The sequence below is a fragment of the Marmota flaviventris genome, chromosome 3 (assembly GCF_047511675.1).
Source record: "Marmota flaviventris isolate mMarFla1 chromosome 3, mMarFla1.hap1, whole genome shotgun sequence".
Classification (NCBI taxonomy): Eukaryota; Metazoa; Chordata; class Mammalia; order Rodentia; family Sciuridae; genus Marmota; species Marmota flaviventris.
The window spans coordinates 127,687,298-127,706,343 of record NC_092500.1 but is presented as its reverse complement, the minus strand read 5'-3'; the positions used below and the strand labels follow the sequence as shown (position 1 = coordinate 127,706,343).

General features: G+C 37.3%; 1 pseudogene; it reads left to right on the top strand.

Annotated features, from left to right (window-relative positions):
* The first annotated feature begins 4,372 nt into the window (after window positions 1–4,372).
* LOC139705100 (C-type lectin domain family 4 member A-like) lies at window positions 4,373–18,125 on the top strand (annotated as a pseudogene).
* The last annotated feature ends 921 nt before the right edge of the window (window positions 18,126–19,046 follow it).

Here is a 19,046-nt window from a genome sequence, read left to right as displayed (position 1 = left end):
CCCCTTGGACTAATACTTATGTCAACTTCTTTTATCCACTAAATACATACATAAGTAGATGTTTACAAATTTTCTTTCCTGTGGAGTGTTAGGCTTTAAGGCTGTAAAAATTCTTTTGGATTGGCTTATTGTTACAAGTATACATATTGAACACATCATGAGTTTACTATAAATTTTGATAAAACATTACTAATAAAATGAAATTCTATTTGAAATCTTAGCAAGGTGAATGGGGATTTAAAAACTGCAATATGATGTATCCATAATCAAATCATTATTAGCATGAGTTGGTTTCAACATCAGTGATATTCCTAATTTTCAACTTGATGACACAAACTGATAAATTTTGGTATCTTAAGGTAGTACATAGAAATGATATGAGGTTTGTTAGAAAGTCACCCAAATTTTTGAAAATTTTATTTCTCTATTCATGACCATATAGTAAACTATAATGAAAATTATTTGTAATGGTTCTCCAAATGAGAATTTGATTACGTTATTGTGTTAGCTATTTATTGATGTGATCAAAGGGTGTTACAAGAACAACTAAGAGGAGGAAAAGTTCATTTTGGGGTAATGGTCTCAGAGGTCTAAATTCATGGAATCCAGTGCTCTGAGCCTGAGATGAGTGAGAACATTATGGCAGAAGGGCATGGTGGAGGAGAGATCTCAGCTTGAGGAACCTGGGACAAGACATAATCCCCAAGGGCATGCACCAGTGACCAGCTTCCTCTAGCCACACTCTTGTCTGCCTAGTTACCCACCAGCAGTCCATTCAAGTGATTAGTACATCAAATGAATTAATCAGCTGATGGGGTTACAGTTCTCTTAGCCCAGTCTTTCCACCATTGAACATTGTTACATTAGCTAACATGAGCATTCAGCATTCACTAGATATGAACAATAATAGACATTCTTTGATGTTGTTGAATGTAAAGAATAAAAACTGGGATAATTTGCAAAACGTTTGCTATTTCTCATTTAGTTCTTATTTGTTTTCTCAATTTCTTTTTTTAATTTGTTTTAATTAGTTACACATGATAGTACAATGATCTTGACATATACAGTTGAATCAGATGGGATATAAGTTCTCTTTTTTCTCATTGTACAGGTTGCAGAATTACATGGGTCTTGCAGGAACTCTAACCCAAGTCCCCCCTACCCCCACATAGAAAATTTATTGTTCAAATGCTTGGATAATTGTGAAATGTGTTTCTAATGATTGGCTGCTTCTTCTTCTTCTTCTTCTTCTTCTTCTTCTTCTTCTTCTTCTTTGGTGTTTTTTGGAACTGGGGATCAAACCCAGGGCTTTGTGAATGCAAGGCAGACGCTTTGCCACTGAACTATATCCCAGCCCATCTAATGAATGGCTTGTATTCATGAAAGGCAGACATTGCTGACTCAGTTGGCATACTTACTGATAAAAGAGACAGACAATAAGATTTCCTTCAGAAGGAAAAGTATCAGCAACAAGGCAAGAAGAAGCTTGGAAAAACGAAAATGACTCTGGTGAGGAATGGTGTTTTCCCTGGGATCTGAAGGATAAACCAAATTAGATTCATCAGTAATGAATTCTATTTTTATTTCCAGTTCCTTATCTATGAGTTGGCTTTTTCTCACTGTGACCAAAATATCTCAAAAGAACAACTTAGAATAGAAAAAGGTTACTTTGGTTTCATGGCTTCAGAAGTTATTTTGGGTTCATGGTTTCAGTCCATGGTCAGCTTTCTCCATTGCTCTGGGCCTAAGGTAAGGCAGAACATCATGGAAGAAGGGTGTAGTGGAGGAATGCTGTTCAGCTCAAGACAGCCAGGAAGCAGAAAGAGCAAGCAAGGAGCCAGAGAAAAAATATAATCCACTGAGGAATGATGTTGATCAAATTATATTGTCATATCATGTACATGTATGAATATGTAACAGTGAATCCCACTAGTGTATATAATTAAAATGCACCCATTAAAATATGTAAATAAAAAGTGTATAATTAAAGGGCATGCCCCAGTGACCTAATTTCTTCAGTTGCACCACACTTAATTACCAAAGAGTAATGTGTTCTAATTATTAATCCATCAATGTCAATTAATCCACTGATTAGTTTATGGTTCTCATAACTATTTTATCTCCAAATGTTCCCAAATTGCCACATAAGCTTTTCAGGGCACATCTCATATCCACAACATAACATTCTGCCCCTGGTCCCCAAAACTTCATATCTATCTAACAATGGAAAAACCATTTAGTCTATCTCCAAGAGTCTCCATAGTTTTCAAAGTTCCAGGATTTCCCAATAGACCAAGTCCAAAGTCTCCTCTGAGACTCAAGACAAACTCTGGTAAAGATCCTGAAGTGATAAACTGTACTACAGAGCAATAGTAACAAAAACAGCATGGTACTGGCACCAAAATAGGCTGGTAGACCAATGGTACAGAATAGAGGACACAGAGACTAACCTACAAAATTACAACTACCTCATATTAGACAAAGGTGCCAAAAGCATGCATTGTAAAAAGGACAGAATCTTCAACAAATGGTGCTGGGAAAACTGAAAATCCATATGCAACAAAATCAAATTGAATCCCTATCTCTCACCATGCACAAAAGTTAACTCAAAATGGATCAAGGATCTAGGAATTAAACCAGAGACTCTGTGTCTAATAGAAGAAAAAGTAGGCCCTAATCTCCATTACATGGGGCTAGGCCTCAATTTTCTTAATAAGATGCCTATAGCACAAGAATTAAAACCAAGAATGAACAAGTGGGATGAATTCAAACTAAAAAGTTTTTTCTCGGCAAAAGAAATAACATATAAATAGGGAGCCTACATCCTGGGATATATATCTCTAGGGTATATTAAGAGATCAACAAGATAAACACCAAAGACACAAATCATCCAATGAATAAATGGGCCAAAGACCTGAACAGACACTTCTCAGAAGAGGATATACAATCAATCAACAAAATGCTCATCATCTTTAGCAATCAGAGAAATGCAAATTAAAACTACTCTAAGATACCATCTCTCTCCAGTAAGAATGGCAGCCAGTATGAAGACAAACAACAAGTGCTGGCAAGGATGTGGGGGCAAAAGGTACACTCATACACTGCTGGTGGGACTGCAAATTGGTGCAGCCAATTTGGAAAGCAGTATGGAGATTCCTTGGAAAGCTGGGAATGGAACCACCATTTGACCCCTTCTTAGGCTATACCCAAAAGACCTAAAAACAGCATACTACAGGGACACAGCCACATCAATGTTTATAGCAGCACAATTCACAATAGCTAAAATGTGGAGCCAACCTAGATGCCCTTCAGTGGATGAATGGATAAAAATATGTGGCATTTATACACAATGGGATATTACTCAGCACTAAAATAATAAGATCATGGCATTTGCAGGGAAATGGATGGCATTAGAGCAGATTATGCTAAGTGAAGTTAGCCAATCCCCCCAAAAACAAATGCCAAATGTCTTCTCTGATATAAGGGGGGTGACTCAAAAAGGGGTAGGGAGGGAGAGCATGGGAGGAAGATTACTCTAGATAGGGAATAGGGGTGAGAGGGAAAGGGAAGGAGAAGGGGAATAGCATGAATGGTGGAAGGAGACCCTCATCATTATACAAAATACATGTATGAAGATGTGAATTTGGTGTCAACATACCTTATGTACAAACAGAGATATGATAAATTGTGGTATAAAAGTATATTAAGAATTGTAATGCAAAAATTAGAGCTCATGTATAATAGCATAATTTGGTGTGAACATACTTTATATACAGAGTTATGAAAGATTGTGCTGTGAATGGATAATTATGATTGTAATGCATTACACTATTGTCATGTATGTAAGAAATAAAAATAAATTAAAAAAAAAGATCCTGAAGTGAGAATGGGACGTGTACTTGGACAATCCTTTGGTGCCAGCCACTTCCCTGAGAGGACAAAGGAGCTTTGGGTTAGCTGGTAAGAAGGCCTGGTGGGACCATGTGTGGGCACTGACAGGAGAAGAGAGGAGTGAGTGGGTGGAGGGATCCTGAGGGGGAAGGGAGAAGGATTGTATCAGTAGAAGAGGGGGCAGAGGAATCATGACTGTAGGAGAGAAGGAGAGAGAGGAGGGGGAGAAGAATGGAGGGGGAGGGTTCTGGAGCAGGGGAGGAGGAGCTGTGGTAGTTGGAGGAGGGGAGGGTGCCATTGTGAGAGGGGAGGAGGGAGAGGATTGACCTGCTTAGGGTGGGGGAAGACTGGAAGGTGGGGCTGAGAGCAGTTTGGGTGGATCTGAGAATGAGGAAGGAGATGGAGAAGAACAGGAAAGGGGTTTGGGATTTTCCCTAGCAAGGAAGACTTGAGCAGTAGAACAGGTAGAGCAGAGGGTAGGATGGGAGCAAATCTCAAAAAGCCTGAATGTAAGGGACTTCCCTATCTGGTGACAGAAATTGTCCAAATCAGTGAGGATTTAAAATCAAAAGTTCCTTTTGGTGGCCATTTTGACCCATTGTCTAAGTCATACTGGGGCCAGGCCATAGTGAAGTGAAAGACCAGGTGCTTACAGCACAGGTCTTGAGTGAGTCCTAATTTGACAAAATTGGAATATAGACAACCCAAAGGAGTTTTGGGGTCTAAGGGGGACTCGGTGGTTCCTGTGACCTGCTGGCACCCTCGGGGGTGGGTGGGAGCAAAAAAGGGTGTCCCAAATTCTTATTGCACACACTTGAGGGACAGATAAGGGCTAGGTGAGGGTTGAGGTGTTCCTGTAACCCAAATGGATCAGAATGAATCACACAAGGACTAGGGACATCTCCACAGTTCCCAGGGCCTTCAGCAGAACAGGTGGGAGTCTATGGCATGTGCGTGACTTACAGATAGACCCCCCCACCCCCCAGCCCAGGACCGATAGGGGCTGGAAGGTCAGGAGAAATGAGGGAATTTACCCCACTCCTGTTGGCCTGGGTGAAAGGAGAGGAAATAAAGAGCAGCTTAGAAATTTGTTGGTTCATTTGAAGGAGAGGGTGGATCTCAACCCCTATGGGTTGAGGAGGGCCCTCCCTATGGAGAGGGCTGAAAAACCCTCTCAGGTTTTGGCACCAGATGTGAGGTCAGGCACCAGTGATCAAAAGGAGGAAGATTAAAAGCAGCTGAACCAGGCTTTTTTGAGATTTGCTCTTGGGAGAGACCCTCCAGTCCAATAGAGCGGGTCCATGAGAATAGTGCCCAGGCTCATCCAGATTGTAATTTTATTGGGCTTACGGCAAGAAGGGAGGGCTTGTGACAGGAAAGGGAGGTTTTTAGTGTCCCTTGTTCTCCTGGGGTTGGTCAGGAGATCTTGCTGAGATATATGTCCTTCCAGGATTGCTCAGGAGACTCCACTGATTGACAGGTGGTTATGAGGCACTATCATTGCTTGTCTGTTGGCGCCTGATTGGTTGTTCTTTCACACACTTGGGTTCCCTGGTGCTCTGTTCCCTTAGACACCTCAAACCAACTTAACATAACTTACTTTTGATTTTTACAGAGGCTCACACCACAGTTTGTCTTGAGTCTCAGAGGATACTTTGGACTTGGTCTATTGGGAAATGCTGGAACTTTGAAAACAATGAGGACTCTTGGAGATAGACTAAATGGTTTTTCCATTGTTAGATAGATATGAAGTTTTGGGGACCAGGGGCAGAATGTTATGTTGTGGATATGAGATGTGCCCTGAAAAGCTTATGTGGCAATTTGGGAACATTTGGAGATAAAATAGTTATGAGAACCATAAACTAATCAGTGGATTAATTGACATTGATGGATTAATAATTAGAACACATTACTCTTTGGTAATTAAGTGTGGTGCAACTGAAGAAATTAGGTCACTGGGGCATGCCCTTTAATTATACACTTTTTATTTACATATTTTAATGGGTGCATTTTAATTATATACACTAGTGGGATTCACTGTTACATATTCATACATGTACATGATATGACAATATAATTTGATCAACATCATTCCTCAGTGGATTATATTTTTTCTCTGGCTCCTTGCTTGCTCTTTCTGCTTCCTGGCTGTCTTGAGCTGAACAGCATTCCTCCACTACACCCTTCTTCCATGATGTTCTGCCTTACCTCAGGCCCAGAGCAATGGAGAAGGCTGACCATGGACTGAAGCCATGAACCCAAAATATCTTCTGAAGCCATGAACCCAAAATAACCTTTTTCTACTCTAAGTTGTTCTTTCAGATATTTTGGTCACAGTGAGAAAAAGCCAACTCATAGAGGAGGAACTGGAAATAAGAATTCATTACTGATGAATCTAATTTGGTTTATCCTTCAGATCCCAGGAAAACCACCATTCCACATCAGAGTAATTTTGGTTTTTCCAAGTTTCTACTTGCTTTTTTGCTGATACTTTTCCTGCTGAAGGAAATCTTATTGTCTGTCTCTTTTATCAGTAAGTATGCCAACAGAGTCAGTTAGTAATGCCTGCCTTTCATGAATAGAAGCCATTCATTAGAAACTGACATTTCACAACGATCCAGTAATTTGAAAAATAAATTTTCTATTGTGGGGGCATGGGTTGGAATTCCTGAGAATTCATTGGGAATTTTGCTTTTGCAAAAATCATGGAATTTATGTTCACTGAGAGAATTTGAAGAGTAGATATATGTTTATTGTTTGGTGTTACAGAATAAGATCTATGGGTCATCAGTTCTATATTAGATTCTCTGTGAGAACACATCTATATTTCCTTAATAGCATTTATAAGGCTAGTCTTATTTGACTACACAGACAGTTACATTTTTGAATGAGCAGGTGAACATCAAGGGTTGGAAGAAATGTTTCAGGAAGTGTTCCCCAGGGAATTTCCTTCTAATAATTTTTGTCTGTCCCATTGTGAGATCTCAGGAATATGTGGATTTATTCATATGTTGTATGTCAGAGTTTATCGAGCTTTCAAAAATCATAAAACAGTATATATTTAGGTAAATATTTGCTTTATAAATTTTGACATTTGATAAGTTACAATGGCCATAAATATTGTTTGCTAGGACCATGTTAGAGAATCCAGAAATAGCCACAGCCACTGGTCTCAAGATATTAATAGAATAGTTAAAATAACCAGGGCTTACAACATGAGATGGGAAATATTGTGCAAGTAAGAAGTGAACACAGGAGCCTGAGTAGGTTTCTTAAGGAGGAGACATCTACCTCTGTTACTACCAAATGACATAGATATATTATATGTATGTCATTATAAAATGGAAGAATTGGGGGGAAATATAAACATGCCTGACTGGGAAAATATAGTGCGATGTGAAAAACTTTGAAATGAAGTTGTAGGTGGCAGACAGAAACAGAATTAAGATCATGAAGAAGGTCATATAGTATTATAAAAAAATTTAATTTTTCCCTAAAGGTTATATGATAATATATCCCATGCTACTTAATAAACAAACCTAAAACAGTGAATTGAAACAGCTATTTATTTAGCTCATGCATCTGTGGCTTGGCAATTTAGACTGGTCTCAGTTGGGAGATTCCTTTGGTCCTAGCTGAACTCCCTCGTGCATATGATATTGGGGACCAATCACAGGCAACTTGGCTTCTGAAGAAGAGCATGTGAGCTGGAATTAAAGGATCAACTTTACTACATTTCTCCTATTATTCATCAGGATAGTCTGTGTTGGTGCTACAGAATGAAATCTATGGATCATCAGTTCCATTAGATTATGTGTGAGAACACATCTGTGTTTTCTTAATAGCATTTATAAGGCTAGTCTTATTTAACTTTACAGACACTGATATTTTTGGATGAGCCACTTGCAAACTTCCATGATAGAGGGTGAAAAGAAACAAGGCACGTTAAAGTTTGAATTTGGAACTATACTGGTAGTTTTTGCACATTCTATTGGCCAAATGGAGTCTTAAAGCAGTTCCTATTCTATTGGTGAAGAAAGAGACCTTACTTCTTGATTGGAGAAGCTACAAAGTCTCATTGCAAAGGGGTGTAAATACAAGAAGGGTGGAACATTGAGGCCAGTTTTGCAGTATGTCAGTGTTGTGGAGCCATTGATGGATTTTGGGCAGAGATTTGACTTAAGGAGGCATGCTTCTACCGAGGTGTGGAAATGGATTTAGGAGGACAAAGGTGAAGGTAAGGAGAGGTGTTATTTTCTAGAAAATGAACAGATGTAGACAGCATTGTGTTAAATGAGATAAGCCAGACTGAGAAAGTCATTGGTTGTGTGTCTTCTGTCATATATGATAATTTGGGAGCAAAAAGAGAAAGAGGAGTCAGGTCTCATGAAAATTGAGGGAAAAGTAGTAGAGTAGAGGCAGGGGACCAGGGTGACAGAAGAGGGAAGGGATTGGGGAGGTACTAGGGAATTAAATTGACCAAATAATGTTTTGTGCATGTAAGACTATATAATAGTGAATCCTATTATTATGTATAATTATAATGCACCAAAGAGATGCTAATTCATCTTCACATTGGAGAACATTGAGAGCCTAATTTAAGAATAGTGTTAGTGAAGACAGAGAAGACAGGTAGCTTGAAGGGTAAAGAAGTTATAATCAAGGAGGCCAAGGCTTGATGAATATTTGGGACACATAAATGTTAAGTGTGAATATAATATTCTGACCTTGTAAATTCAGTAGTGAAGAAGTTGCTCAAAGGTGTAGGCAGTATAGGATGAATAGCGGGTTTATTTTGAGAGATGATTATTTACATTTTGGGCACAATGTGTTAACCTACAATGTACATGTCCAGTGGGTGGCATATTTGCCTGGATTTTAGGAGAGAGAGGTCTGGAATTTTGGAAGTCATTTACATAATGATATCAAGTCCCAGAATGGCAATATATGCTATCACTCCAGAAGAGGACTTTAAACAAGAAGTAGAAATTAGGAAAGAACTCTTGGACATGCTACATTTTTTTTTTAAAAAGGTAAATGGAGGAAGAGAGCTGATTGAAGTAGATAAGAAGCATCAGTAAGGAAGGTGAGGCAGGAACAGAAGAGAACAATGTACCAAGAGCTAAGGAGGAAGACCTGGGTGAATGATTGCAAGAGGCCGTTAGAAAATGACTAATAAATTATCCTAGAAAATTACTGATGATCCATATCAAGGACAGTTTTAATGAAATGATAAAAGTCAAAGCCTGAATGAAGTGGGCCAAGAAACAAATAGGAGGTGAGAGGGATAAAAAAGAAATTTAATTTCTTGAAGTAGTGTTTATTATTAACCCAGGGCCTTGCATATTCTAGGCAAGTGATACTGAGATACTACTGGAGCCCCCCAAATCCAATTTCTAGAGGTGGGGGTGAGTTAGTTCTAAATTGGGAGAGACACACAAAAGAGATGAAGAACAATGTCTTCTTGGTCAATATTTGGGTCTTTGAAAAACATTTTTTCTGTTCTTTAAGATCACCCAGAATTGGGTAAAATTATCAAATTTCCTTCTCATAAAGTCCCAGGTTGTGTTCCTCCTTAAATAACTTCCACTCCCACCTCATAAAATTTAGCCTTGGTTTGCATCTTGGGTTAACTCTGAAAGCAGACTATAGATAACATCCTTCAGATCCCATTATGATGGAACTTTCATGTCTTCTTTCAACTCCTCATCTTTTAGTTATTTCTGGAGGTACCTAATATTTCCAAAGCAGTAGGATTAGGATTTCATTGACTGAGGGTTCATGGGGAAAATTTTTCTGTCAGGCTCTGTACAGTTGGACATGTGTAGCTTTTGTCCATAGAATGCAAGAAAGCAATGTAAAGAGCAATGACCTAATGCTACCAGAAAAATGATTGGGTTTTATTCTGTTTTCTAGCTTTCTTTCAAAAAAAATTCTCAGCTGCTTGAAGACAAAAATTATAAAAGACTTATAAAAGAAATGATTGACACAAATCTGGAGAGTGTAAGAATCAATTCAACCATGGAAGTTAAAACTTCATGTGCCTAGAATTCAGTTGCTGACTGTAGTATGTAAGATTCCCAAATCAGTATTTATGATTTCCAGGTAACACTAAGAAGTGGAGTCTCATGGTCATTCTAATCTACAAGTGTACAATTTCATAGAATCTAACATTCTGTTTTATTTTTCTTTTTAGTTATAGATGGACACAATATATTTATTTATTTCTGTGCGGTGCAGAGGATGGTATCCAGTACCTCACACGAGCGAGGCAAGTGCTGTACCAGTGAACTACAGCCCCAGCCCAGAATCTAACATTGTAATATTGATATTTAAAGTTGTTCATGTGAAGCTCTATTTTGAAAGGAGTATATTGCTATCGTATTTCTTCAGACAGTTCTTCTTTCTGAGGTTTCTGCAAAGCTACTGTTTTTCTCCCATCAGTCAAACAATTTGATAAAAATGAAGATGAATATATTATTGTGAATGTGAATTATTTTTTACATTTAAATAGGGTGTTTTAAAAATATTTTTAAATTGACAGAAAAATTGAGCAGATAATATTAAAAGATTCTATATTAACCCTACCTTTCATACGCAGTGCCGATGATTATTAACCTTTTTATACATAAGGACATTTGTTACATCAAATGAACCAAAATTTATGAATTTTTCTTTGGTAGTAGGAACTGAATTCAGGGCTTCACACATGCTAGGCAAGTCTATCACTGAGTCACTTCCTTAGCCCAATGTTTTTGATGTTCCAAATTTTTAACTCTTGTTCTTATTTTATGCTAGAATCCCTGCAGTCCCTCACATTACATTTATTTGTCATGTCTCTTCAGGTTCCTCTTTGCTATGACATTTTTTCAGATCTTTCTTGTTTGATGACTCTGACAACTTACAGGAATACCATTCTGTGTAATATTGGTTGTGTCTGTGATAAAATTTGAAGATTTTCTAATGAGTATAGGGGGATTATTTCTTTTGGGGAGGAAGGTCACAGATATAAAATGCTATTCATCACATTATTGCAAGGGTATATATTATTAACGTGAATGTTAACTATTGATGCTGAATTTGATCACCTGAGGTAGTGTTTGTCAGGTTTCTCATTGAGAAGCTACTTCCTATTCCCACACTGTACAGTTCATAAGGAGGTTGCTACGTGCAGCTAATATTTTATGATGGAGGAGTCATGCTCCAATTTATTAGGGTGGTGTATTATGTTAGTGCTCTCCAGAGGAACAGAAGCCATGTGAATATGGATATTTATTTTAAGAACTTGATTCATGGAAATGTGGGGGCTTGATAAGTCCAAAATTTGATCTGGGTAACTTTTAGGCTGAAGAATCAGGAAGGAGTGTCAGATGGAGGCCAAAGGAAGTCTGCTAGGCTTTTAAAATGTTATTATATTTTTCAGTGTTAAAATTTCCATTTTTTTACATCTTGTTTTTGTTGTCTACATTTTTTGTTTCTTTTTTTATTAAATGATTCATCCTAATTTATTATACATAATGGCAGAATGCAATTCGTTTTATGTTACACATATAGAGCACAATTTTTCAAGTCACTGATTGCACACAAAGTATTTTCACACAATTCATGTCTTCATACATGTACTTAGGGTAATGAGGTCTAACTCATTCCACCATCATTCCTACCCATTTGCCCCTTCCCTTCCCCTTTCTTGCCTTTGCCCTAAAGTTCCTTCATTCCTCCCATACTTCCTCCCCACCCCACCCCACATCTCCATTGAGTCAGCATTCCTTTGCTTCTATTTTGGGGATGATGGTTTGTGTAGGGTACCTGAGATTGAACTTTGGGCTGCCAAACCTCTGAGCCACTTTCCAGCTCTTTTTTTTTTTTTTTTAATTTTGACACAGGGATTTTCGAAGTTATATAGGGCTTTTCCTTTGTCTCAAGATCAGTTGTACCTTTTTGTTGAAGCGTTTTTATGTTGGTTGCTTTAAAATTTTTGTCAGGTAATTGTAACAATTTTGTTATCTGTTATTTATTTATTTGCCACTATTGATTATCATTTTTTTTTACTAAAATTGAGAACTTCCTGGTCCTTGGTATGATTAATTATTTTGTGTTGAAACTTGTATATTTTTGTTTTGAGGTTTTGGAGTCTTGGTTTTATTTAAACAATATTTTTAGCTGTTTTTTTTTTCTTATACCACTCCAGCAGGAGAGACTGACTGGTGGAGGCAGACGTAGCTCTTTGGCACCTGAGGAAAGGAGTCCCTTTTATATCTGGATGCATATGAAATCTACAGCTTTCATGCTATTTCCCTAGGTCTTTAAATTTAATAATATACTTTAAAATTAAATTATTATATATTGTACCTATTTTCTCTTCTTGCCAATAAAGGAAAAGTCTGGAGCTGTTGCCCAGAGAATTGGAAGTCATTTAGTTCCAGTTGCTACTTTCTTTCTACTGATAGAAAATCTTGGAAAGAGAGTCAGGATAACTGCTCTAGAATGGAGGCTCACCTGGTGGTGATCAACAGCAAGGAAGAGCAGGTACTTTCTAAGAGACAATGGAGTCATGAGCCTGTCTGATTTTTGTATATGTCTTTGCTAAGAAGGGATATTGATGCTTTGGCAGAAGACTTTCCATAAAACAGATAGGAGAGGCTCCCTCAGCCTTCACATTCCACAACTTGTACCTTCTTTAGTGTAACTCATCTACCCCCAGGGATATTGTGGCATTCAACATATGAGACCTGGGGGTTTAGTGGAAGGATTAAAATGTTTCTGCCAACAGCAGCAGTTGGTTATTTCAATATATAACTGGTTTCTGAATGAGCAACTGCTTAACAGAAAAAAGAATTAACTTGAATAGGCAAAAAAAAAAAAATAGGCAAAAAAAAATAGGCCAAAAAAAAAAAAATAAATCAGGAGACTCACAATCAGCAATAAGGAATGAAATTTTAAGAATTGTGAAATGCTGGGTGTTGTGTGCATGCTTGTAATCCCAGGGGCTTGGGAGGCTGAGGCAGGAGGATCTGAAGTTCAAAGTAATCCTCCACAATGTAGCAAGGCACTAAGCAATTTAGTAAGACCTGTTCCTAATTGAAATATAAGAAAAGGTAGGGATGTGGCTCAATAGTTAAGCTCAATAGTTAATTTTGGGTACCCCCCAAAAAAAGTTCATGATGTTATGAGAGGAAAAAGATTAATTTGTAAGAATTTTCTTATGCACAACTTTGAAGAATGTTCTCTCAGTGAAAAAAGAAGGAAAGTGTGGGTGGATCTGGGTCTCTGGGCTTGACCTCCTGTGGTAGTCTGTTGGTCGGAAGGGATGGTCCTGTGATGGAGGCTAGGCTCCACAATGGAATATTACTCAGAAACAAAAGAGAATAAAATTATGGCCTTTGCAGGTAAATGGATGGAGTTAGAGAAGATAATGCTAAGTGAAGTAAGCCAATCACAAAAAAACAAATGCCAAATGTTTTCTCTGATATAAGGAGGCTGATTCATAGAGGGGTAGGAAGGGAGAGCCTGGGAGGAACAGACGAACTAGGGCAGAAGGGTGGGAGGGGGAGTTTTATAAATCTATTTATCTATTTAATCATCACACTGTAATGGTATAGAATATAATTTACTACAGAATATTCCCTCACCCTCCTTCCAATTACTAGCAAACAGGAATTGCTATTCTGATTTTTATTACCATAGTGTTTTTCCTGTTACTGAACTTTATATAAGTCCTTTTAGTTCTTTCTAATAGTCATTAACTATCAACCTCTTTATCTGATCCAAAATTCCTCTGTGTAATACTCTTGGAATGTATCCCTAAGCTTGACATGCCTCTAGATCCCACCAATCCCAAAGCCAACAATACCATAAAGATAATATCTGTAAAAGAAAATAAAATGATGGTGGAGTGTAGTTATCATTATTATCCAAAGTACAGGTATGAAGAAACAAATTGGTGTGAATATACATTGTATACAACCAGTGATATGAAAAAATGTGCTCTGTATGTGTAATAAGAATTATAATGAATTCTGCTATTATGTATAAAAATAAAAATTAATTAAAAATAAGAAAAAAGGGAAAGTGAATTTGAGATGGAATTTCATTATGATTATAGATAGAAATTGCTTCCATATTTAATAAAATTAAGGCTCACAGATGATGTCTTTGATCCTTTTGTGCTCAAAGATCTGCAGTTCAGAGGTCCCCATCTGGTTATTCCTGAACCATCTCCGTTTGTTTTTATTTCTGTATGATCATAAAGAGTTCAGTTGAAAAATCACACTGCAGCTTTAAATATGTACAATTATTAGTTGTTAGTAAAATCTTTTTTTTAAAATTTTTTATTGTTGGTTGTTCAAAACATTACATAGTTCTTGATATATCATATTTCACACTTTGATTCAAGTGGGTTATGAACTCCCATTTTTACCCCGTATACAGATTGCAGAATCATATCAGTTACACATCCATTGATTTACATGTTGCCATACTAGTGTCTGTTGTATTCTGCTGCCTTTCCTATCCTCTACTATCCCCCCTCCCCTCCCCTCCCCTCCCCTCCCCTCTTCTCTCTCTACCCCCTCTACTGTCATTCATTTCTCCCCCTTGTATTATTTTTCCCTTTCCCCTCATTTCCTCTTGTATGTAATTTTGTATAACCCTGAGTGTCTCCTTCCATTTCCATGCAATTTCCCTTCTCTCTCCCTTTCCCTCCCACCTCTCATCCCTGTTTAATGTTAATCTTCTTCTCCTGCTCTTCATCCCTACTCTGTTCTTAGTTACTCTCCTTATATCAAAGAAGACATTTGGCATTTGTTTTTTAGGGATTGGCTAGCTTCACTTAGCATAATCTGCTCTAATGCCATCCATTTCCCTGCAAATTCTATGATTTTGTCATTTTTTAATGCAGAGTAATACTCCATTGTGTATAAATGCCACATTTTTTTTTTATCCATTCGTCTATTGAAGGGCATCTAGGTTGGTTCCACAGTCTTGCTATTGTGAATTGTGCTGCTATGAACATCGATGTAGCAGTGTCCCTGTAGCATGCTCTTTTTAGGTCTTTAGGGAATAGACAGAGAAGGGGAATAGCTGGGTCAAATGGTGGTTCCATTCCCAGCTTTCCCAGAAATCTCCATACTGCTTTCCAAATTGGCCGCACCAGTTTGCAGTCCCACCAGCAATGTACAAGAGTACCCTTTTCGCCACATCCTCGCCAGCACTTGTTGTTGTTTGACTTCATAATGGCTGCCAATCTTACTGGAGTGAGATGGTATCTTAGGGTGGTTTTGATTTGCATTTCTTTGACTGCTAGAGATGGTGAGCATTTTTTCATGTACTTGTTGATTGATTGTATGTCCTCCTCTGAGAAGTGTCTGTTCAGGTCCTTGGCCCATTTGTTGATTGGGTTATTTGTTATCTTATTGTCTAATTTTTTGAGTTCTTTGTATACTCTGGATATTAGGGCTCTATCTGAAGTGTGAGGAGTAAAGATTTGTTCCCAGGATGTAGGCTCCCTATTTACCTCTCTTATTGTTTCTTTTGCTGAGAGAAAACTGTTTAGTTTAAGTAAGTCCCATTTGTTGATTCTAGTTATTAACTTTTGTGGTATGGGTGTTCTATTGAGGAATTTGGAGCCCGACCCCACCAAATGTAGGTCGTAGCCAACTTTTTCTTCTATCAGACGGCGTGTCTCTGATTTGATATCAAGCTCCTTGATCCATTTTGAATTAACTTTTGTGCATGGCGAGAGAAAGGGATTCAGTTTCATTTTGTTGCATATGGATTTCCAGTTTTCCCAGCACCATTTGTTGAAGATGCTATCCTTCCTCCATTGCATGCTTTTAGCCCCTTTATCAAATATAAGATAGTTGTAGTTTTGTGGATTGGTTTCTGTGTCCTCTATTCTGTACCATTGGTCCACCCGCCTGTTTTGGTACCAGTACCATGCTGTTTTTGTTACTATTGCTCTGTAGTATAGTTTGAAATCTGGTATCGCTATACCGCCTGATTCACACTTCCTGCTTAGCATTGTTTTTGCTATTCTGGGTCTTTTATTTTTCCATATGAATTTCATGATTGCTTTCTCTATTTCTACAAGAAATGCCATTGGGATTTTGATTGGCATTGCATTAAACCTATAGAGAACTTTTGGTAATATCGCCATTTTGATGATGTTAGTTCTGCCTATCCATGAACAGGGTATATTTTTCCATCTTGTAAGATCTTCTATTTCTCTCTTTAGGGTTCTGTAGTTTTCATTGTATAAGTCTTTCACCTCTTTTGTTAGGTTGATTCCCAAGTATTTTTTTTTTTTTTGAGGATATTGTGAATGGAGTGGTTGTCCTCATTTCCATTTCAGAGGATTTGTCACTGATATACAGGAATGCCTTTGATTTATGCGTGTTGATTTTATATCCTGCCACTTTGCTGAATTCATTTATTAGCTCTAATAGTTTCTTTGTAGACCCTTTTGGGTCTGCTACGTATAGAAGCATTTCATCTGCAAATAGTGATAATTTAAGTTCTTCTTTTCCTATTTTTATGCCTTTAATTTCTTTCGTTTGTCTAATTGCTCTGGCCAGTGTTTTGAGAACTATGTTGAACAGAAGTGGTGAGAGAGGGCATCCCTGTCTTGTTCCAGATTTTAGAGGGAATGCCTTCAATTTTTCTCCATTCAGAATGATGCTAGCCTGAGGCTTAGTAAAATCTTTAAAAAGATATAAAGAAGATAGAAATGTTAACTATGCCAATTTGATCATTATGCACTGTGTATATGTATCGAACTATCATGTTATCTGATAGACTTTACAATTAAAATAAGAAAGAAGAAATAAATCACCAAAATTATTTTAAAAATATTTTTATTGGCAAATTTTATTTACATTTCATTCTGTTTTATTACTACCAGTACCTTGCATGATTTGGCAAATTAAAAAAATGCCTCAGTTCAAGCTGAGTATCTAAAGCCTATGACTTCTTTTCTTTTAGGATTTCCTCACTCAGAATATGGATAAAACTTCTGCTTATTTTGTGGGACTATCAGATCCAGGGGGTCAAGGACACTGGCAATGGGTTGATCAGACCCCTACAACCAAAGTGCCACGTGAGTACAGAATTTAGATAAAGGAATCCTGGATCCTGGATCATGCAGGAAGTTTAGAGAGTTCCAGCATCAGTTCTGAAACTAGAACAGCTCACTCTTGTCCTGTTGCACAGACAGTTAATCAATTTTATTACCTCATTAAATTATTACAGAACCTTAGGAGGCACACATTATTTTTTCTATTATAGAACTGAGGAAATTGAGTTTGGAGAGTATAGATAGTTCAGCTAAGGTCACCCAATAGTCTTTAGAACCAGGTGGATTCTACTTTGTTTTTTAAAACTCTATTTATTCTCTGTAATAAAATTCATGTTTTTAAAGATCATTATGGATTATTGTGATTTAATATTTCTCACAAAGCAAAAATCCTAAATTTGGATATTATTATAACATCTCACATTTATGTAGTCTTTAAAGGCATTAAATACGTTAGTATATTTCCACCTTTGATCCTTATATCTTCTTTGTGAAATATATAGTGCTGTTACTATGGTCTAGTTTTTAGATGGGCAAACTGAGAATCTAAGAAATTAAATTATTTGACCTAGAAAACAGGAATAAGTAGAAGATATAGAGATTTAACCAGTTCTTCAGATTTCAAAATCATCCCATTAAAAGAGGAAAAAAAGCCTTTATTGAAACATGGGACCATGGTGACTTCTTTTCATCATATAAGAAAGCCCCATTGATTGACAGTCCCCTGGCAATGGGACCTACGTTTAGAGGAGAGCCTATGGGTAACTTTTGGTCAAATGTTAAGTGCGATAAGGTATGAGAAAATATGAGTGATGAGGGCACAATTTTCAAGATAAATGTCAGAGGTGTTGGTGGAGGAGAAACTACATGAGAATTGGGAAGGTTTGGTTGGTCTGGGCATATCTGACCCTGACTTCCACAGAGTTCCACCCCAGCCTCTGGCCCCATAACTGACTCTAACCCCTGTACAAGCAGTCTTGGAAGAATCACTTCATCCTTTTTTCTCTGTTTCAGATTCTGGCATCCAGGTGAGCCAATTCATAGTGGAGAGCATTGTGTTATAGTAAATCATCCTTCTCTGTCATTGCAATGGGGCTGGAATGATACACGTTGCAAAGATGGTCAAGTATCAGTTTGTGAAATGATGAAGATCTACTTATGAGCCACCACTTTTCATGAACATGTGTTTGGATGTCTGGCTCTATTCTAGAGCTAGCTCATAAGTTCTTCTTTTTGAAAGACATTCCATAGACTTTTAGGTATGTTAGTGTTGCATATGGAATTTATTAGTTTATTTCCTACAGAGCACTTAATACAATAATTGTGAGGGACTCCCTCTACTAAGGAACATGAAAGGTCCTGTTCACAACTGACAGTCATACTGTAACCATGAGGGAAAGTAGCCTTCAAATGATAGAAATACCATGGATGGCAGAGTAGAGCCATGGGAAGGACCTGGTTATTTAAGTTCTTTGTGGGTCACTGAATCAACTATTTTCACAGCATAGCCTACTGTGAGGTTTTATTATGAAGACTAATAAATTTCTAATTATTGTCCAATTGAGTCCTGATGGATTTAAGAAAATATATTACTTTTAGTTACTAGATTTTATTGAGCTATCATTTACATAAGTAAAAGGCACACACTTTCTGAGTAGTTTCATGATTTTGTCAAGTGTGTGCAAACCTGTAACCACCATGATTATCTACAATAAAGATTTCTAGCATTGCCCAATGTTTCCTGTCCTAAATGTATGAATGCAGTATTCTGATTCCTGCTTTTAAAATTCCATGTAAAACAGATAACAAAGTTTGTTTTTTCTTTTTACTTTCTTTATCTCAGTATGTTTGTGAGATTCTCCTAAGCTTTTTGTATTTTTTCATTGGTAGATTCAATTTTTTATGGAATTGTGTTTCATTGTAACATGATCTTTTTATCTCAGTAAGCTTTGAATTATTTTTATATCTTATCTATTCTGAATAAAGCTTCTTCTTTTACATGGCTTTTTGTGTAACTCTGTATTTTTTTTTCTTAGAAATGTGCTCAGGAATGGAATGTATTCACACCACAGTATTATAGAGA